Source organism: Mustela nigripes, chromosome 4 (assembly GCF_022355385.1).
Source record: "Mustela nigripes isolate SB6536 chromosome 4, MUSNIG.SB6536, whole genome shotgun sequence".
NCBI classification, from domain to species: domain Eukaryota; kingdom Metazoa; phylum Chordata; class Mammalia; order Carnivora; family Mustelidae; genus Mustela; species Mustela nigripes.
Window position 1 is genome coordinate 42421210 of NC_081560.1, and position 23165 is coordinate 42444374.

General features: G+C 40.7%; 1 protein-coding gene across 2 annotated transcripts in view; it reads right to left on the bottom strand.

Annotated features, from left to right (window-relative positions):
* The window catches only part of NPSR1 (neuropeptide S receptor 1), a 149680-nt gene that overhangs the window by 126193 nt on the left and 322 nt on the right, over positions 1-23165 (bottom strand). The gene's annotated exons all lie outside the window — the stretch shown is intronic.

Below are 23165 nucleotides of genomic sequence, written 5' to 3' on the forward strand. Positions count from 1 at the left end.
CCACGGCAGTCCCAAAGGGTTATGGACCAAGAGTCATTCTGTGAACTCTATGTAGTATATCTGGGGAAAGGCATTTGCCCTGAGGGGAGAACCTTGTCATCCATCCATCTATTTCTCTCTATCTATCTATCTTGGTATAGAAATGATACTCAGACCAGAAGTGGAAAACTGTCCTCGAAATCATGTTGTTGTAAATACACACATACTTGCTGCATTCTGTATAATCAAGTTCAACAAGCATTTGTTGATAATCTAGTTCTAAAGTTCAACATAGTTTGGGGATAGAAGGGAGGCTAAGACAAGGAGCTCATGGTCTAATGGTGGAGAAATAAATGTAGAAAAAAAATTACTGTGAGCTACTATAATGGAGATTTTGTAGAATTCCAAAAAGGGACATGCAGTAGAACTTTAGGAAAGACTGGCCATGGTTGGTCAAAAGGTGTATCTTGGAGAAATTAATATATGAATTGAGTCTGAAAAAATGAATAGAAGTAGCCAAGGAAAGAGTAGGATGGCTGGCAATAATATAAGTGAAGGCAGAGGTTGAGAACTTTCAGGTTAGTGGGGGCCACTCGGGAACGTTAAGTGTGGTCACAGAGCAATGAAAGGCTTAGTAATGAGAAATCAGACCTGTGTCCCGAAAACCAACTATTTCAAATGGGCAAGGTCCATCTTAGGTCTCTGTTCTGAGTTTGGAGAACTTGCTACCAAGAGAAGAAAGGAATTCTCCATCTGGAACCTTCTCTAGTTACCTTCATTTCTTCAACTGTCTTTGCCCTACCACTCAACACCACCATCACAAGTGACAGAAGACCACAATTTTATCTCTTTCAAATTGGGACTGCACAGGGAAATTATTCACAGCCTAACATTTATATCTCAAGTTAGCCTCTAGGACACATTAAATAACTGCATCAGCTCTTTCTACTCTGACGAGGAAGGGTTACTTATTGGTCTTGAGTATTTTATCATTAACTGCCATGGGTTATATTTCATGTTTAATTCCCAAAGTTAATTTCCCACTACCTAATTGTTTTCATTTCAATCAGGGTTTGGTGCATGGGACTGCCTTTAGATGGGACTGTCTGATTCAGCGTTTTGGTTTCCAGTGAATCCTTGAATTTCACCCACAGCAGAAACACCAGCGCCCCATATTCATTTCAATGTGAGTCCCTTCTTGTGATTCATTCCCAGATCATAAGAGAACCTCTAGATCAATCACAAATAAGGTGTATTGGACATTTGGGGGCAATTAAATTCTGGAATTCCAGGGCACCTGGGTGACTACAAGGGTTAAGCCTCTGCCTTCAGCTTAGGTCATGGTCTCAGGGTCCTGGGATGGAGCCCTGCATTGGGAAGGGGGTGTCTGTGCTCAGCAGGGGCCTGCTTCCCCTTTTCTCTCTGCCTGCCTCTTTACCTAATTGTGATCTCTTTCTGTCAAATAAATAAATAAAATCTTAAAAAAATTTCTGGAATTCCATCTGAATTCCCATAATATACCAGATCACAGATACTAGAAATCATCTGAAAACTCACTGGGCTGCAAGTTCAGGTAGTAAATAATGTTTGTTGAACAAATGAATGAAACTCCTGCTATGTACCAAGAGCTGAGATTAACATTTAAATTGCTATTTGAGCTCTAGACCTTTGAAATAGAAAACTAACATTTGGATAAATTAGGTCCAAATCTCTACACATAGTAGAAACTAAATAATTACTACATAATAAAAATACCAAAAAAACAATTCTTCCTTGTGATTCACATAATTAAAAAAATAAGCCTCCAGGGGATGCCTGGGTAGCTCAGTCAGTTAAGCAACTGACTCTTAGTTTTGGCTCAGATCATGATCTCAGGGTGGTGGGATTGGGTCCCAAGAGGGGCTCCACGCTCAAAGTGGAGTCTGCTTGAGATTCTCTCTCTCTCTCTCTCCCTCTGACTTTCCTCCTGCTCACGTGTGTGCACGTTCTCTCCCTCTCTCTCTCTCAAATAAATGAATAAATAAATAAATAAATAAATAAATAAATAAATACTTAAAACAAACAAACAAACAAAAACCTCCAGGAATCTGTTTTATGTTCTGAGGGTACTAATAAATGGGGAAAGTTTCCAAGGAATCTTTCTCCCTGAGAGCCACTGCAGTACAGACTCTGATACTTTCAATCTGTACTTTGCAATCCATCTGGGAGATTCACAATCAAGTAGCCAGAAGAACCTAGGAGGAGTCAAACAAATGAAGAACAACAGAAGCAGACATGAAGACAGGATATGGAAGCGATGAGAATGGGTAGCGGGAAGGGGCATGAGAGGTGCTAAGTACAAAGATTCCAGGTAGATCATCTTGAACTCTGGGTGATTTTATTTTCTGGGGACTGAAGTTGGGTGGTTGGCCAGAAGGTTATAAATGGCTAATTTTTTGTCTGTACCCAACTCATACAGCTGGTGGTCTGCCTTGGTTTCCATTTGTCCTTTGGTTCCCTTGCCTGCATTTCTACATTTACTCTGAGTCTTGCAAGGATCCCCTGCCCAGGGTAGCACACTAATCTCTCTACGTCTCATCAGTCATTCCATGGGAGCCTATCTGAGACCTAGAGAGGCAACCACCCACCTAGCAGCAGGCATCATTCCCACCTGAGCCTCTTGGATTTTGATGGGGTTGACCACAACACCTTGGGCCTATACTCAGGAGCTTCAGTTACCCGAACAGGGACCTGTCCCAGAGAGACTGGTCCTCTAGGCTGGTGCCTGCCTCTGTCTAAGCCACCTTACTACTATTCTCCACTCACTATGGGAGTCTAAACACATTTTGTGGTTCAACCCATCCCAATGATGATAGAGAAATGATGCAAATGATTGGAAAAGTCGATTTTCAAAGAAACAGATAACTCACAGGTCACGTGCATAAGTCAAAAATCACTATCAAAATCTCAATTGGAGGCTGGAGTGGCGAAAAATTATGAGGAGAGTGATATGGGAAAATGGAGAAATAAAGAAATGGGAGAGTTCACTAAATTCCTGAATCGAGCTGTGGCTCTGGAAGTGGGTAACCATAATTCTTTAAAGACCACATCCCTCTCCTCTACACCCAGGTCATTACTAGAGAGACACTGGCAGCTCCCCAGACCTTTCCATGTGTGAGCCTCAGGGGCCAGGACATTCTCTGGAACTCCTCCTCCTTCATTTTGGCATACACCCTCTTCCCTCTGTTTGGCATGTGTTGTTGTCAGAAAGGTGTCTTGCTTTCAGATGCCTTTTAGAACCTCCCTTAAGGTTTCTCTGCAAAAAAAAAATTGATGCTTTCATTTGCTCTTATGGAAATGCAATGAGCAAAAAATATGTGAAAATCTGCATGGTGTACTTTATAGGATTACTTAATTATTTCTGCTAATAAAAGTAGTCTGTGTTCATGGTCAAAAATTAAGTTACATACTGAAAAAGAACAAAGACAAAACCCCACCTTCCAGAGAGAATGTTTTACTTTCCCATTTTGGTATATTTCCTTCCATATTTTCTGAGTATATATCAATATAGCATATAAAACTTGGAATGTGTTATATATGCAGCTTATCATGATTTTAAAAAAGCTTTAGCATTAAATGAAGAGCAATGATTGTTATAGGTGCATAATATTCCTTAATATTTCATCCTGTGATTCTATCATATTTTCCTCTTCTATTGTCCAAGACCTATGGAATAAAATAAGCTGACACTTAAGACCATGTCTCGGACTTTCTTCTTCTTCTTTCTTTTCTTTTCTTTTTTTTTTTTTTTAAAGATTTTATTTATTTGGGGCACCTGAGTGGCTCAGATGGTTAAACATCTGCCTTTAGTTCGGGTAATGCTCATGGGGTCCTGGGATGAAGCCCCAGGTTGGGCTCCTGGCTCAGTGGGGAGCCTGTTTCTCCCTCTCCCTCTGTTTTTCTCCCTGCTCATTCTCTCTCTCTTTCTGTATCTCTCTCTCAAGTGAATAAATATTTTTTAAAAACAAACTCTTCAAAAAAGATTTTATTTATTTGACAGAAAGATAGAAGAGCACAAGCAAGGGGGAGCAGCTGGCAAAAAGAGAGAGAGAGAAGCAGGCTCCCTGCTGAGCAAAGAGCCTGACACGGGGCTCGATCCCAGCACCCTGTGATTATGACATGAGCCGAAGGCAGACACTTAACTGACTGAGCCACCCAGGTGCCCATCTCATCCAATTCTTATTCTTAAGAATTCTTTAGAATTCTTTAGTATTCTTATAATTCTGCAAGGAGAATTAACTAAATCCAAGTGCAAATACATTGTTTAGGCTTGAGTGTATATCACGAAATGGTTCTCCTGAAAAGTTAGCTTAATTGTCCTGATTTACTGACAGTGTTACAGAAATGTCACATGCTTTTCATATTTTTCTTGAATCTTTGCCAGTTGGATAGGTCTCATTGTTAAGGTTGTATCATTCAGACCACTGGCAAAAATATTTTGATACATTCTTTTAACTCTGCATTTAATCTAAAATTATTTTTATTTTCTTTGCCCATTTTTCCATCAAAAACATCTTTTTTTTTCTTCTAGGAGCTCATTATATACTAATGGATTTAATCATGTTACTCTTGTCATACAATTATTATATGTATCATTACTAGCTATAATACTACATATATTTAGTTTTATTGCCAATAATTTTCTTAGTTTTTGTTTTCCTTTGAATTTTAATTTTTTAAATTTTTAAATTTTTTTTGAATTTTTATTTTTAAACTCTGAAAGTTTTTACTCATCTCAAAATCAGTCTGATAGTTATACTTTTTCCTAGCTATTTTATAAAAACTTATTTCCGAAATCCAACTGAAATTGATTTTACAACCTTACCTGATTTAAGAATCATCACCCAAACACCCATCCTCTACTTTTATTGCCCAAATACACATTCCTTCTTATTGATTTTTGCAGTTTCTTTGTAGTATTAAGTTCATTTATGCACAAGAATTTTATTTTCAGGGCAGACCATTTGTTATTATTGATCTGTCAAGTATCGTGCTAATTCTGAAATGTTTTTGCTTAATGCAGACTTATATTTATTAAAAGCTGATAGGGAAAAATCCCTTTCCTCATTAGCATTTATATTAAAATCTCTTAGTTTTTCTCACCTGTTTTTTTTATGAGTTTTGAATTATTTTGTCACAATAAAACAATCACATTGAAGTTTTGACTAAAATGGTTTTAAACATCATAAGATAATTTGGAAGGAAGTGACATCTTCACAAAATTTGATCTCCCTATTCTGAAGCACCATGTTTTTTCATTTATTCAAATATTTTATATATTTCAGTAGTGCTTAGCATTAGGAATGATGCTATCTTAAATTTGACTAGTGCTTTCCAGTTTGTATTTTCATGATGCTTCCACAGGCCGACCAGGAGCCCTAACTTAGCTATCTAGAGACTACAGCTCTGTCCTGTCTCTACCATTTACTAGCCTGTCTGACTTTGGGAAGATCACTTTACCTTTCTGGGTCTCATCGGCCCCAAAAGGAGGTTCTGCTGGGTTACTGCACAGGTTCCGCGGGAAAAGAATACTATGTGGCGTTTTCTGAGGTGTGTTCCAGGGACCACTGTCTCCATGGCATATTATTAGAGGTAACATCCTGATGTACTATGGTCAGATAAGTTTGGGAAATCTTGATTAAGCAGAATTAAACTGTTTTTTTTTTTTACGGTAAGACTTTTCAGAAACTTAAATAGGCTAATACACTATATATGATGAATATAATATGTGCTCTTTTCTACACTTTTTTGATCATAGTTCTTTTTTACACACTTAGCAACTTACATTGTTTGAGTTCTGTGGAACATCTTTAGGGAGTTCTGTTACGGTGGAGAATGCATGTGCTTCTGAACCAGATGGCTGGGTTCACATTTCTGGACAATCAACTATTGTGTGAACTTGGCTTTTATGCGCCTCACCTTTCTCTCTGTAAATCAAGGATGATAATGCCTGTTTCAGAGTTGCAGGAGTGGCATTCACAATTCTCCAATAGCCCCTGACTTTCTCAGGAGGAGGCTGTTATTTCTGTGTTCCATTGATGTCAGATCTGACCATGAACTTACTTTAGCCAGTGAATCGGGAGCAGAAGTGAAGTGTGTCCCTTCTACGCAGAAGCTAAAAAAACCAGGACAGGGTTCACCCTTTTCTGTCTGTCTCTCTGACTGTCTTCTAGTCCTGATACTAAGGCAGCCTTAATATCAGCCTATGCCCCTGAGGGACTACAATAAGCAGAGGCCCCTTGTTAACTTATAATAAACACATGGCATGACAGGAAATAAATATTGTACTTTCAACTTTCTGATATTAGCTGGTTATTTGTTACCATGACATGATTTAAGTTAACCTAAAGGAGTAAATAAAATAATTGATGGAGAAGACAAAGTGCTTAGCAGTTAGCATTTAATAGATTATTCTAGGTTTTTGGGGGGACGTAGTTTCTGTATTCTTGAATACCTTTTGCATTTTTATACAACCTAAGTAGAAAACAAAACAAAACCAAAAATGTGTATATATATATATATATATATATATATCTCCTCAAAAGGAACGAAGTACATTGGAAATAAAATCAAATTTATCCTCAGTTGAAAGAGTATCTTCTATTTGCATAGATTGCTATGTGTTGCCAAGGGCAATAGTCCACAATGTTAGATGAAAGGAAGGAAACTTGCATTTGGGCCATAACAATATTCCATTTCATTTTTTTATTAAATTATGAGTTGTGAATAATGGTCCTTGTGCAAAGACTTCGGTTCAATATCTGTACGTGAATGGAATTCTAAGTGCCTTAGGGAGATCCCTGATCAGATGCGGAGCGTGGAACATTGGAGATGCAGCCTTGGGTGAATCAGGGCTCCAGCCCACAGAGGAGCTGGGCAAATGCCTTTGGGAGCTGGAAGAAGAGGAATTAAGGGGAATCCTCTTCCTCCTTGCTGCTGCTTCTTCAAGGAACCCTCGCACTCCTCTAGACCCTGTGATCTTCACTTTCTCTACTCAGGGAGCTCTGGAGAGTAGGGGTTTGTTGAAGTTAAGCAAAATCCTCTTTAAAATGCAAACAGCGTTGGAAGTTTAAGGGGGCCGAAGGAAGAGACACCCCAGGGGAAGAATTCCTTCACTCTGAAAGGCTTTTATGTGGATACTTGGAATCTACTTGTTGAGGAAAAAATGTTTTTAGATAGAAGGAGGACTAGGGAAAAGAGGGAGAAAAAATTTTTTTTAAAGCAGAGCATGCAAGGTCCATGATGAATGCCTGGGGAGGCAGGGATGAGAGCAGGAAGAGAAGACAGCAAAGGGAAAGAAGTAGCTCTTAAGAGTGTGGGACCGGGCTCTTGTTTGTGTCAAGGTTATGCTTCCTTCTTATTCCTCTCCAACCACCTATTTCTATCTTGGAAGAACTGTCTCTTTCCTTCCAAAAATAGAACAGAAATGGGGGAGGAATCTCTGGAAGTTTCTGCTTTACTTTACTGTGGCAAAGGGAGAATAATCTGGGTGGGCAGAGAGTGTGGGAGGGTGGAGAATCTGGGTGGGTGGAGAATCTGGGGGGTGGTGGTGGAGAATCTGGGAGAGAGGAGAATCTGGGAGAGAAGAGAGTGCGTAGGTGGGTGGAGAATTTGGGAGAGTGGCAAGTTGGAGAGTAGAGAGTGTGACAGGGGACAACCTGGGGGAATGGAGTATTTGGAAGAGTGGAGAATCTGGGAAAGTGGAGAGTGAGAAAGAGTGGAGAATCTGGGTGGATGGAGAATCTGGGTGGGTAGAGTGTTGGAGACTGGAAAATCTGGGTGGAGAATCTGGATAGCAGAGAACTGGGGAGAATGGAGAATCTGGGTGAGTGGAGAACCTTGGGTGAGTGGAGAATCTGGGAGGGTGGAGAGTGGGTGAGTGGAGAATGTGAGAGAGTGGAGAATCTGGGAGTGTGGATAGTGGAAGAATGGAGAGTGTGGGTTGGGGGAGAATCTGGGAGAGTGGACAGTGTGAGGGAAGGAGAATCTGGGTGGTAGAGAGTCTGGGAGGCTGGTCTTCAGGAGGAAATCCATCAGCCCTCACTCACTGTTCACTTACTGTCAGCTTGAGGGGACGCTGACAGGAGATTCATGAGTAGAATTCCTCCACGACTACCTTCTTCTTTTCTTCCCCCAAATCCATTTTCCACGTGAGAACTCGCTCCTTCCTTACCTCATTTCTAGGCTCCCCGGGCAGAGCTGCCTGAGGCCAGAGCAGGCATGTGAGGGGTTCAGAACTGCACAATATGGAATTGGTTTTAGGTTCCAGAGCCCATGCCTCACACTTTCCTCGGTTGTCTTTAAGTGTCAAGAATCACATCCTTTTACTTCAGGAAGAACAATGGAAAATCCTCCTATTGAGTCATTATGAGAAAGTGACCTAATGTTTTGGGTAGTTTTTTAATCTAATATTTTTAAAGTGTTTTTAGCTTTTTTCATAAAATTACCTAGGTACTGTCATTATTTGAAATGTGGAGAATCATTTGGAAAAATTGAAGGTTTTTTTTCTTTGGGAAAAAAGGAGAGATTTTTCTTACTCAGAAACATATAATCCAGTCTGAATCAATGTTTATAAAACTCTATTCAGGGCCTCTTTAATAGCAGGATGAGAAACCTGAGCATAGCCAGCCCTGCACCACCCAAATGTAGAATAAAAGAAAATGAAATGTCTATTTATTTATTTATTTATTTATTTTTAAAAGATTTTATTTATTTATTTGTAAGAGAGAGAGAGAGTGAGAGCGAGCACAGGCAGAGTGGAAGGCAGAGTCAGAGGGAGAAGCAGGCTCCCTGCGGAGCAAGGAGCCCGATGTGGGACTCGATCCCAGGATGCTGGGATCATGACCTGAGCTGAAGGCAGCTGCTTAACCAATTGAGCCACCCAGGCGTCCCTGAAATGTTTATTTGATTTTCTGTGGCGCACTTTTAAGGCCTTGGCTTCAGAAGTCTAAACATGTGATTTTTGCACCTTTAAAAAAAAATCTACTAGGAAAGTGTTCAGCTCAAAAATAAAAGAAAACCCACTTAACAGGGGCTTAAACAAATAATGAGTGTTTTTGTTTTTGTTTTTCATATAAGAAGAAATCTGAAGGTAGGTGGCTGCTGTCTTTGACTTATCTAATTTGCCCTGGGATTTCTCTTGTGGTCACAAAGTGGCTGCTGCAGCTCCATGCACTGTGCCAGGATTCAAGGCAGACTGAAGGGGAAAATAAAATGCCAGCCATATCTTTCTCCTTTTACTAGACAAGGAGAAATTTTATCAGAAATCTCACAGGCTTCCAATTAAGTTTCCCAAACTGATCTACTATGAACTGCAGGGGAGACTAGGGCAGGGAGTATTTAGCTGGGGAAGTGAGAGGGGGTTGAGATCAGCTATGGGGTCAACCAAACAGCACTGCCCATTCAGCATCTGTTCATCTTCATCTCCTCCAGGCACATCCAATGCCTCCTTTCCCATCTGTTGATGTTCTCCAAAATTTGGAAGCAACGTCTTCATTCCTCAGCTCTATTAGCTATATATTGTTAAGATTCATGCTAAATGGCTAATGGTTGATGTCTACTTGTAAAGTAGAATAAAGAGAAACCTAGGGAAACATTCATAGAGCTGTGCCCTGAACTCTTTGTCAATATTTATGCTTATCTAAGTCCATAGTAGGGTCTATTCACTCTTCAAGACTCTCTGAGGGTCTAATCAAGGCTAGCATGGTTGTTGGCACTGGAGACACAATGGTGAAACCAGGTGGAGTTCTGGTCCTCGTGAAGCATAGTTTCTAGACACTATGAGACAGAGAGACAAGGCACAGATGTGTCCTATGATGTCATACAAGTCAAAGAAGATGACATTTGAGCAAACACCCCGTGTGACACGGGGCCTCCATCTTTCCGTCCATTTTGATCCATATTTGCTCCTTTTGGAGCTCATCCATCTTGAACCCTTGATTCGGTAGTAATCTTCTAAATCCATATCCCATTTCAGGTGCTCCTGGGGCTTCAGCTCTACGTCCATTATGCTGTCACTTGGAGATTTATGATTTTTAAATGAAACACATTTTGTTGAAAATTAAATTCACAATATAAATGTCTAGATAATGAATTTTTTATTAAGGTATAATTTTTACAGAAGAAAACTCAGCCTTTTAGTGTACAGTTCTGTGAGTTTTGACAAATGTAACCATCATTACACTGGAGATCTAGAACAGTTCCATCATACACAAAGACTCCCCCGTGCGCTTTGTAGTCAGGTACTGGTCCACCCCCAGCCCATGGCAACCACTGATTTGTTTTCTGTCCTTAGAGTTTTATCTTCACAACGATGTCACATAAATGAAATCATGACAGTATGTAGCATTTTGAGTTTGATTTCCTTTCACTTAGCATAATGTTTTTGACGTGCCTCATGCTGCCTTGTGTATCTCTAAGTTTATTCCTTGTTATTACTACGGGATGTTCCATTGAATGGGTGTATTACAGCTTGCTTCTCCATTCTCCACCTGCAGGATGATTGGGTTGTTTCTGCTTTTTGGCATTTTCAAATGAAAGCAGTCTCACTATTGATATATAGGCTCTTGTGTAGAAGTACATTTTACTTCCCTTGGGTAAATAAATGCTCAGGAGTAGGAGTTGGGGGTTGTACAATAAATGTATGTTTAACTTTATAAGAAAAGGGCAAAATGTTTTCCAAAATGTCTACCATTTTGCCATCAGGAATGTAGGATGCTTCTAATTGCTTCCCATTATTGACAGTGCTTGACACAGTCAGTATATTTTTATTTTAGCCCTTCTAATAAGTGTGTGGTGGTATTTCATTGTAGTTTTATTCTGTATTTCCCTGATGACTAAGGAGGCTGAACATCTTTTCATGTCCTTATTTATCATCTATGTATTTTCTTTGGTGGGATGTCTGTTCAAAATTTAGCTACATTTTATTTTATTTTAACCTGCTTGAGAGAGAGACAGAGAGAGAGAGAAGAGAGAGAGAGAGAGAGAAACTGTGTGAGGAGGGGTGTGGGAGAGGCAGCCAGAGAGAGTCCTAGGGTTGGAGCCCAATATGGGGCTCTATCTCAGGACCTGAGATCATGACCTGAGCCAAAATCAAGAGTCGAAGGCTTAACCAACTGAAGCACCCAGGCACCCCTAAAACTTTTCCTACTTTTTAAAAATCAAGGGTTTTTTTTTCTGCTTTTTGAGCTTTAGAAAATTTTTATATGCTCTGGATAAAATTACCTATTAGATCTGTATATATTTTATAGATATTTATTCCTAGTATGCAATTAGCCTTTTTAAAAAAAAATCTCTTAATAACATCTTTTAAATTATAGAAGTTCTTAATTAGGGGCTCCAGGGTGGCTCAGTGGGTTGGGCCTCTGCTTTCGGCTCAAGTCATGATCTCAGGGTCCTGGAATCGAGCCCCGTGTTGGGCTCTCTGCTCAGCGGGGAGCCTGCTTACCCTTGACTCTCTGCCTGCCTCTCTGCCTACTTGAGATCTCTCTCTCTCTGTGTCAAATAAATAAATAAAATCTTAAAAAAAAAAACAAAAGAAGTTATTAATTACAAAATAGCCCAATTTATCAAATTTTTCTTTAATGGATTGTATTTTAGTTTTGTATGTAAGAAATCTTTGCCTAATCCAAGCTCACAAAAGTTTTCTCCTAGATTTTCTTTAAGGCGTTTTATTTTAGGTTTTACACTTAGGTATATGATCCACTTGGGGTTAAGTTTTATAGGGTATAATGTTTGGGTAGGGGTTCACTTCTTACATGTAGCTATCTATTTGTTCCAGCACTATTTTTGCTTCCTTCGTTCAATTTCTGTTTTACCTTTGTCAAAAATTAATTGACTATATATGTGTGGGCCTGTTTCTTTTCCATTTCTGTATGTTTAGCATTCCCTCAATACCTTACTGTAACATTACAGTAAATCTGTAAGTCAGGTAACATGAATGAGTACTCTGACTTTATTCTTTTTCAGAATTGTTATGGCTATTCAATTTCCTTTGCCTTTTCATCTCATGTCATCTCTGCCTTCTCTGCCTAAGTTAACCCTCTCTGATTCCCTGAAACCTGCATGTGATCTGACACATGAGCTTTCTTTCCACTCTCAGACAAGACAATCCTTGCCTGAGCACCAACACCTCTCCTTCAGGCATCAGAACTGACTCTCCTTTTCCAGGGTCCCCTCCCTGCAACCCTGCAGCCTGATCAACCTCTCTAAAATCAGTTTTCACTGTTAACATTTTTGTTAATGAAACTTTAAAGATCTTCTTGCCTATAAGAAAAAAAATCCATATTGTTTAGTCTAATGATTCCCTTGGGTCTTTTTTTTTTTTTTTAGCCTAACTCTATTTTTTTTTTAAAGATTTTATTTATTTATTTGAGAGAGATCGATAGTGAACATGTGCATGAGTGTGGGAGGGGCAGACGGATGCTTGCTCCGTCTCAGGATTATAACCTGAGTCCAAACCAAGAGTCAGACACATAACCAACTGAGCCACCCAGGCACCTTTCTTCCCTTTTCTAAGTGACTATATCCTTTTCCGTTATAATTATTGACAAAATGTCTGGTTTCCCATTAAACAGAGCCGTCTAAAGTTAAGGTACCTCTTTCTTCTATCTCTGATCCCGCAGTGCCTAAGGTAATACCTGGTCAAGCCAATCTGTGATTCTCAACGTGATAGGGTAAAAGGGTGCATAACATATGGGGAGGGAAAGAATATAATTTAAAAAATTGTATTCTGCATTATTATAATTACACCTTTTACTTATTCTTAGACATGATATTTGTATTTTAAAATTTAAATTGAATGAGAAGTATTTTTGTTTACCTATAGGTATTAAGAATTGAAAAGGCTGAAGCCACTTTAGTAATATTTTTGAATTAAAGCTTTAGTTTTCCAGCCCATCCAGACAGTGATGCATCCTTCTTGGTTTCCTAGTACCTAGTATAAGGTCTTCTCCTGAGAAGCAGCTATAGTCTCACTGTTCACAGGACAGACACATTTTCTGCTTGCAGTGTCCAGAGGCAGCAGACAGGAATCGTGTGGTTGCTTGACTGACATTCTAGTAGACAAGGCTGAATCATTCAGCCCATTGCATTAGGTTCTATTGTCCACAGATGGTGCCCTTTGCCCTCTGTATCTTACAGAAGATCTCTCTAGCTGACCTTCTATAATCAGGTGTCAGAACACATAAAAGGAGTGCAGGTACATGAATGTTAACATTGTGCCCTTTCCTAATACCTGCCTGATGTCTTGGGGTTCAGAGGTGAATGGTTTCCAGGCCTCAGATATGGACCAGAACTAGCTGCCTAGAAAGGAGTATCACCAGACCTTGGCTGTTGTTTGCTTCAGGTCTAAAGATCTCTTTACACACCCTCCCCTGCTCTATGGCCTTGCTGTGGTGTTAGGAATTCCCCCAAATTATAGTACCTTTAAAATTCAATCCCAATGGCTTGTAGAATAAGGATTAAGATTCCATCCACTCAGGGCGCTTGGGGGGCTCAGTGGGTTAAAGCCTCTGCCTTCAGCTCAGGTCATGATCCCAGAGTCTTGGGATTGAGCCCTGCATTGGGCTCTCAGCTCAGCAGGAAGCCTGCTTCCTCTTCTCTCTCTCTCTGCCTGCCTCTTTGCCTACTTGTGATCTCTGTCTGTCAAATAAATAAATAAAATCTTAAAAAAAAAAAAAAGATTCCATCCACTCGAATATGTTCACATTAATTTACTGAGACCTTAGGAATAAACTTATGACACAGATATGCTTGATATGCTCGTTCATTAAACAAAATATTTTTTGACCCTTTATCAGAGTTTGGACTCTGTGTCAGACACTATGCTAGGGAATTGGGATCTAGAGTTACCTTTCCATGATTGAAGTTGACTGTGTGTGTGTGTCTCTGTGTGTGTGTTCATGTGTGTATGTTATATAACACATTGGGGTCATGAACATATTTAGGCCAGGCTGAAGACTTTGGGTTTCAGCCTGTAGAAGGTGAAAATCAAGCCAAGCTTTAAAGCAGTACACTATGTTCCCCACACTGGGGATGTTCATTCAGTGAAGCTACATTTCCCATGCTCATCACCTAATTCATTCTTGCCAATGGAATCGAGTCAAGTCATATATCAGTTCAAGCCAAAGCAGATAAGACAAGGCCAACGCCTGCTCCTTTTGAAACCATTTTGTTCTAGAAAGCAGAGTTACAAGTTGACCTTCTTGCAACTGGGATGTGTGAGAGAAATATACTTCTGATATGTAAAACCACCAATATTCAGAGTTTAGTTTTTACTGCTGTGGAACACACCCTATCCTGACTAAAATCAGTGGTAGAATCTTATTTCTTTTTTCTTCTTTCTATTTCATTAGGAAGTTCACACCTTTAACTTTTCTCAGATTTCATGTTCACATCTGGTTAAAATATATGATATTTTAAACCCTCCTAGAGGGTCAAATGAAATCATGTGAAATTATGCTATTGACTATAAAGTGCTGACAAGTGTAAGAGATCTATCATTTTTAGGCAGTCAGCAATATTGCCTAAATTAGGAGGAAAAAAAAAAAAGAACACTGATGATTCCTTCTTAATGATTTCATCATGAGTGTGCATGCTTTTGCTATCTTGTGGCCCAGATTTTTTCGCCCCAGTAGAAGCCCATCCTTTCTTCCACTGGATAGGGCATAATTTCCTATCATTGTAAATAGCCCTTCTTGCAGTGGGTCATCAAGCTTGCATAGATAAAAATTAGACATTATATCAATATGATAAAGTAAGAAATGGAATCTTCTTTAAATATCTTACTCTACAGGGGCGCCTGGGTGGCTCAGTGGGTTAAGCCTCTGCCTTCGGCTCAGGTCATGATCTCAGGGTTCTGGGATCGAGCCCCGCATCGGGCTCTCTGCTCGGCAGGGAGCCTGCTTCTCCCTCTCTCTCTCTGCCTGCCTCCCTGCCTACTTGTGATCCCTGTCTGTCAAATAAATAAATAAAATCTTAAAAAAAAAATATCTTACTCTACAGTTTTCATGGTCTAATTGAAAGAAAAGAAACAGCTTGATTCACCACCACCATGTGAGGACTTAATGTATATTAAAACTGTCCCAAAGAGCTTCAAATGCAGCGATGTCTTTTAGAATATTCAGAAGTATGGATAATGGTGGTTCCTTATCTTTCAAAGAGTGAAACAATTAGTTCCTGGGGATCTAACAACTAATGATTATTGAACACTGTAGACCAATCGCCATTCTTAAAGATGTCACAAGAATTCCTTCACTTAACTTGTCACAACAATGCTCAAAAGGACATTTAATTATTAGTATTATTTCTTGGACATGGAAACCATGGCAGAGGTAGAAGGGAATTGCTCAAAGTCACAGAGTTAGGTAGTGTGGCCCTGGGAGCTGACCCCAACAATCTGGCTATAGATGCCATACCTCACTAAAATGATGGGGAAGATCTGAGGGTCTGAGTTTACCTAGTAATGACCAAGCTGTTTCTGCTAGCAGGTGGACTGAGAGGTCCAGAGAAAAGCTAAGTTCAGTTATGGAACAATGATCTGACATGTCTTTTCTTTCTTTTTAAACATTTTTTCCATTTTATTTTATTTTATTTCTTTTTAGTGTTTCAAAATTCATTGTTTATGCACCATACCCAGTGCTCCATGCAATACATGCTCTCATAATACCCACCACCAGGCTCACTCAACCATCCCACTCCCTCTCCCTCCAAAGCCCTCAGTTTGTTTCTCAGAGTCCACAGTCTATCATGGTTTGTCTCCCCCTCTGACTTCCCCCAACTCACTTCTCTCCATCTCCCAATGTCCTCCATGTTATTCTTTATGCTCCATAAGTAAATGAAACCATATGATAATTGACTCTTTGTGCTTGACTTATTTCACTCAGCATAATCTCTTCCAGTTCTGTCCATGTTGATACAAAAGTTGGGTATTCATGCTCACAGATCGGAAGAATAAACATTATTAAAATGTTTATTGCCTAGAGAAATCTATGCTTTCAGTGCTGACCCGATCAAAATTCCATCAGCATTTTTCAAAGAGCTGGAACAAACAATCCTAAAATTTGTATGGAACCAGAAGAGACCTCAAATTGCTAAAGAAATGTTGAAAAAGAAAAACAAAACTGGAGGCATCACGTTGCCTGATTTCAAGCTTCACTACAAAGCTGTGATCACCAAGACAGCATGGTACTAGCACAAAAACAGACACATAGATGAGTGGAACAGAGTAGAGAGCCCAAATATGGACCCTCAACTCTATGGTCAAACAATCTTTGACAAAGCAAGAAAAAATATCCAGTGGAAAAAAGACAGTCTCTTTAATTAATGGTTCTGGGAAAATTGGACAGTTATGTGTAGAAGAATGAAACTTGACCATTCTCTTACACCATACACAACGATAAAACTCGAAATGGATAAAAGACCTCAATGTGAGGCAGGAATGTCAAAATCCTAAAGAACATAGGCAGTAACTTCTCCGACATTGGCCACAGCAACTTCTTTCAAGACATGTCTTCAAAGGCAAAGGAAACAAAAGCAAAAATGAATTTTGGGGACTTTATCAAGATCAAAAGCTTCTGCACAGTAAAGGAAACAGTCAACAAAACAAAGAGGCAATCCACGGAATGGGAGAAGATATTTGCAAATGACACTATAGACAAAGGGCTAATATCCAACATCTATAAAGAATTCCTCAAATTCAACACACACAAAACAGATAATCACATCAAAAAATGGGCAGAAGACATGAACAGACACTTCTCCAAAGAAGACATACAATGGCTAACAGACACATCAAAAAATGTTCATCATCATTAGCCATCAGGGAGATTCAAATTAAAACCTCATTGAGATACCACCTTACATCAGTTAGAATGGCCAAAATTAACAAGGACAGGAAACAACAAGCATTGGAGAGGACGTGGAGAAAGGGGAACCCCCTTACACTGTTGGTGGGAATATAAGTTGGTGCAGCCACTTTGGAAAACAGTGTGGAGATTCCTTAAGAAATTAAAAATATAGTTACCCTAAGACCCTGCAATTCCACTACTGGGTATTTACCCCAAAGATACAGATGTAGTGAAAAGAAGTACCATATATATCCCAATGTTCATAGCAACAATGGCCACATCACCAACTGTGGAAAGAGCTGAGATGCCCTTCAATAGACAAATGAATAAGGAAGATGTGGTCCATATACACTATGGAGTATTATGCCTCCATCAGAAAGGATGAATACCCAACTTTTGTATCAACATGGACGGGACTGGAAGAGATTATGCTGAGTGAAATAAGTCAAGCAGAGAAAGTCAATTATCATATGGTTTTGCTTATTTGTGGAGCGTAAGGAATGACACAGAGGACATGGGGAGAAGGAGAGAAGAAGGGAGTTGGGGGGAAATGGAAGGGGAGATAAACCATGAGAGACTGTGGACTCTGAGGAACTAACTGAGGGTTTTGGAGAGGAGGGGGGAGGGGGGATGGGTGATCCTGGTGCTGGGTATTAAGGAGGGCATGTATTACATGGAGCACTGGGTGTGGTGCATAAACAATGAATTCTGGGATACTGAAAAAAAAAAAAAAAAAAAAAAAAGGAAGGCTGCGAGGAGGGTATCTTAAGAGCCTTGAAAAGAAATGGCTTTTTCCCTGGTAAGAGGAGTGTCTTTTGAGCAACCTGAGCAGAAAGCTTGGAATAATAAGTTTGGAAGAACACAGTGCAACCAGTTCCCCCTTGATAAAGAAAGGCCGAGGGAGCTGGCACAGAGGACGGTGCAGCAGTGGGACAGAAGGTGAGGAAGCCTAGACACTGATGAGAGGGTATTGTGTTGGCCCCTCCAAAGGCCTGCACCAAAAAAGGAAGAGAGAACACCCACTGAGTCTGAGAGCAGAGTATTAAAAGGGGACTGAAGTCCACTTACTGTGCAGGAAGGGGGGAATGGTAGTCCCTTGGGGGTTTCCCAGGCTATTGTGAGGTAGAAGTTTTACAGATATGATCTCCATGTGGGTAGAGAGAGGGGCAGAGACAACACCTGTTTCTCACAGCCCAGAGCTGGGAGGGAGGCAGTTGAACTTTTCATTCCCAGTAAGGACACAAAAATTTAGCCAGGATTGAGATAAGAAAAGAGGGGTGTGAACACCCGTGTGGCTGCAAGAAATTTGACAAAAGTACTCTGCCTCAGAAGGCAGTGTGGTCCTGACCTGAGCCAGAGGGGGATCCAGACAAGGGTCTGGAACAAGGATAACCACTTCTGAAGGCCAGACAACACTGTTCTGGCTGACACCAACTTGCCTGGGTATCTCCCCAAGTTGGACCCCCTGCCTTACCCCCCATCGCACACATGTGAATGCACAAGAGACACCATCCCTAGAGCTTAGATACCTTCCTTGAGTCAGAAAATGGGAAAACCCTTCATTGGCTGAAAAACTAACTCTGAGTTCACTTGGAATTAACTAAGATTATGTTTCCTGCCCTGAGATGTATTAGTAATGCAAAGAGAAATTTAGTTGAGCAAGTTTCCCTTTCTCAAAAACCAGCTCGAGAATTGACCGAGGTCCCTGTAGAGCCAACCAGCAACATCTGTGCCTTTCTCAATGACACAAAGTAAAATTGGACATGATAGAACTTACCCAGTGAGGGAGTGGAAAGTGGAGTGCTAGGTCTGCACAGCAGGAACAGGTAGTAAATAACAGACCTTTAATAATTATTTAACCAAGCAAAACTAGTAGTCATTTCCTTATGAACAACCACATATTCAACCGCATGAATGTACTAAAAATGAACATACTTAGTGAAACTCCCCAGAAGGCATAAACAAAGGCATGATGTGAATGCTAGGTCCTTTTGTAATGGGCAGGAGATAACATGAGGAGGCCAGGGACTCAGGGCTCCTGGATTCCGGGAAGGGCATCACTGACACTATCCTGGGGTCCAAGACAGGAAAGAGACAAACAGGCCCATAAAAGGTGGGCTGGAAAGAGAGGAGAGTTCAGAAAAGTGGGCAAAGAGGAACTGAAATGACAGTCGCTGGAGGTGAAAATATTGGTACTCAGTAAGTAGATCAAGTTGTTAGAAATGAGTTGTCAACCAAAATATACCGAAAACAAGCAGGCTACATAAGCTTTTTCAATTGAGCTCTTGCTAAAGCCTCCCTGTGAGATAAGTGGGACAGGAATCCAACAAGAATTTGCTTTTGTTATATTAAAGGATGAAAGGTGTGTTAAGAAAATGAACAGACAGTAGGCAGGAGGCTGCACTAACAAAGGGAAAAAACTGTCTTATCACCCTCAAGCACTTAGAAGCAACCATTTACATATAAACAATAGTTAGGCTAATTGCATATCATTTGTAGCTTCCCACTGAAGGAGATTCAATAAAAGATCGTCATTAGGTAATATTTAGCAATCTTGGTTCAAGTTTCTTCCCTCACCTGAGAGTAATAAAAATGAGTTCATTTGCATTATTTTATAATTTCACCAATTTACTAATTCAGACAGGGTTCTCTCCTAGTTACTTTGAATTAATTTTCTCATCATTAAGAATTAGAGATACAGGGGCGCCTGGGTGGCTCAGTGGGTTAAAGCCTCTGCCTTCGGCTCAGGTCATGATCCCAGGGTCCTGGGATCGAGCCCCGCATCAGGCTCTCTGCTCAGCAGGGAGCCTGCTTCCTCCTCTCTCTCTGCCTGCCTCTCTGCCTCCTTGTGATCTCTGTCTGTCAATAAATAAATAAAATCTTTAAAAAAAAAAAAGAATTAGAGATACAGGATACACTGCTAGCACATTCACGGGCAAAATGAAAGGCTAAAATTAAGTTTCACCTTTGTCTTCCACTTGGGCAGGTTTGTAGTCACATCCTCTCTTCACTTTCTGATTAGCCAGGTCCCAGCCTCCTTGGGAATTTTCTGGTAGAATTTGGTGCTGGGGCTAGGAATTGAGGAAGTGAACTGGATCGGAAATTGAAATTGGAAACTATGAAGGAAACCAGGGATTGAGCTGGGAACTTTGAAACCCAGAACCACATAGGTTCGATCACGTGAAACTCACAATAGAAGAAGGGGGTGGTGAACTCACTGCTGACCTTCCTGCCTATATCCGAGGACATATTTAGATAGCAGAGTAGGTCAGAGCAGTGGGAAGTGGGGACTAGAAATTGGGGGTGGAAATGGGAGGAGGAAAAGGCACTAAGCCTGTCGAAGAGAAAGTTAACCAGATCCAGACAGGGATGTCTTGTCTCCTGCCAAGAGAGCTTTGGGGTTCAGAAGAGAACCCAAGTGCTACGTAGGAAACACCTATTAGTTCTTGCTATTAGTTCTGCCACTTTATCAGAAACCCAGGCATGCAGACTGCACAAGACCACTGACAGTAGTAAGGCTACAACATGGTGGGTACGGATTCCCAGGGCTAAATCAGGTACTAGGTACTAGTCTACGGCACCACAACTAATTCTATACCCCACCCACTGGACCCATAACTTACTTTTGTCGCATTGGCTTTGAAATGGGATAAGGATGATTTGAATGTTCATGCCGAGAAGGACCTTGCCTGGCAAGTACAGTGGGTGGAGAGACAGGCAGGGGCTACCCTGTGGAGTCATGGTTAACAAGAGCCCCACCTCTGTTACTGAGAAAGCAAGATTTCTGCGAAAACATGGGCAGTTGATAGCAACAGAGCACCACACTTCATTAATGTAGTAAATGCTTATTGAGTATGCCCAGCATGGTGCTGGTTTCTGGAGCGAATAGGAAACAAAAATCACTCGAGGAGCTTAATGGCTATTTTACATCTCCCGGACACATATTGAAATAGCAGTTGAAGACAGCTGGATTAAGTGACAAGAAGGCAGGTGCACTCAAAGGAGAGGTGAGTCAAGGGGGGCTTCATGGAGAAGCAATTCAAGAGAAGACTTCAGAGGCGGTGGAATTTAGACCAACGCAGATGTGGGTGCAAGGCAATTCCAGCTGGAAAGGTGCAGCATTGTGTGTAAGAAAGAAATGCGACATGTCACAGAAGTCATTTTGAAAGATTCCTAGCATCAAGAAAGCCCAAAGCAAATGAGACGTTAGGCTATTGTTCTTGCTATTAGTTCTGCTACTTTTACTGCTGATACCATTTTTATTTTTATGATATTTTTACTGCTTTTGGTAAAGAACGGGGATTAAAAGGACACGTTTGGGACATAGTAAAGAGCAGTTTGGACTTTCTTCTTGAGTGGTATGTGCAATAAAAGGCTCACTATGAACAAGAGTTTGTATCAGAATTGTTTCTGGACCCATAGTATAACAGAACTGCCCTTTTCCAAGAGCACCATGGGAAAAAGTTACCCTGAAACCTTTTTTCTTTTTAAAGATTTTATTTATTTACTTGACAGAGAGAGATCACAAGTAGGCAGACAGGGGAGGGGGGAAGTAGGCTCCCTACTGAACGGGGAGCCCGATGTAGGGCTCGATCCCAGAACCCTGAGATCATGACCTGAGCCGAAGGCAGAGGCTTTAACCCACTGAGCCACCCAGGCATCCTCTACCCTGAAACTTTTAAGCTCAGTGCCCACAAACAGCACGGACCACCTTGTAACTACAAATCAGTGTGTTTTAGTAATGATTGTGTGGGCCAAAAAATGAAATAGAACATCCTAAGCTCCTGGACAAACAATCCCTCCCTTTTATCTTCTTTTCTTGTCCAATGGTCCAGTTGTTTGAGGGCAAACATGAATAGGAATGAGATTTTAAAAATGATGTGATTTCCTTTAGTGCCTAGAGATGATGATGCTAGGACAGCGTGTAAACACTAGTAGAGAACCAGCCAGGATCTGTTTTTCTGAACACTCAAAATACCCTTAGGAGCTGTATTCAAAAAAGGGCAAATCAGATTTCAGCGGAGAGTGATTATTGCCTGAGTCTCAGAACAGCTGCCTTCCTGCTAATCAGTATCCCTTTGCAATGGCCATTCTCTCTTCGTTCTGGTTGCTATCTGGTTTTATAACTATCAAGACACTGCAGAGGTAGGGTCCCTGAGAAGGAATAGTGTGTTTCCTGGGTGCACAAAGCCTGCTTCTCCAAGACAGACTCTCTGGATCTGTGAGCTGATTCCATAGAGACGATGTACTCAGTCAAAGGTAAATGGCAACAAACTCTGATTTCAGTGTCTATTTTCTGTTGCGGAGTTGGGCAGCGGGGCTGTGTGTGTGCATGCGTTAGGGGGTAGTTCTGAGGGGCTGGGTCCCGTAGAGCCAGCCTAAGTGACTTGTTTGGGCTTTGCTCTGCTATTTTGTCTCTTGGCTTTTGTGGAAGGCTAGGCTGCCTCCCAGGATTGCTCCCCACTGAAAGTTTCATTTTGAGTGTTTGCAAAGAAGCAAAGCTCCAGGAGAGAGATAGATGTTATAGTAATTCTACTTTGTGGAGTAAAAACCAAATCACTTCAAGAACACCCAGAGGATCAAACAAACAAACAAACATGGCTAGAATTTTTCTTGAAATATTTTCCTTTCTGGTATAAAAGACCAGTTTGAGACCTGGGAATTATTGCCACGACTTCAGGCACCTCCAGGCAGCATGTGAAATATCCTGACATGTCTGCATTCTGATGCAAGAGGCAGAGAACTTGTTTTCCAGATGCCTGGCTTGTTTCTGACTATACAGTCTTATAGAAGAGGAAACAGTATTAACCTAATAAGGATCATTTCGCAGTGTGGCCTCTGAATGCTTTGAAGGTGAAATTCACCAAAGTCTGATTTACTTATCTGTTCCAGGAGACAACTTGTTGCAAACTCTGGCACCACAAACTACAGTCACAGAATCTATTACTCCCTGATGTTCAAAGCCAGGATCAAAAAACAAGTGTGGTCTTTCCTTCCTTACTGCTATGTTTCTCCTTGAGCCAGGCATTGTCCTGGAGGATGGGGGCTCTCCACACTTCTGATGTTCCTAGCAAAACACTCACAGCAATAATCCTTAGAAGAAACAGACAACATTTCAAGCACTACTGTAGAATTAATTAGAAGTGCTTATACCTAAGGGAATGGGGGGGGGGGCGGATATTCCACTCTACAGTCTCTTGGTTAACATAAATGCTATTCAAGATTCACACATTTTCAGCAGCAGAACAAAAAGACCAGTATTCATAAGAAACTACAGTTTAGGTCCTTGCACAGTATGAA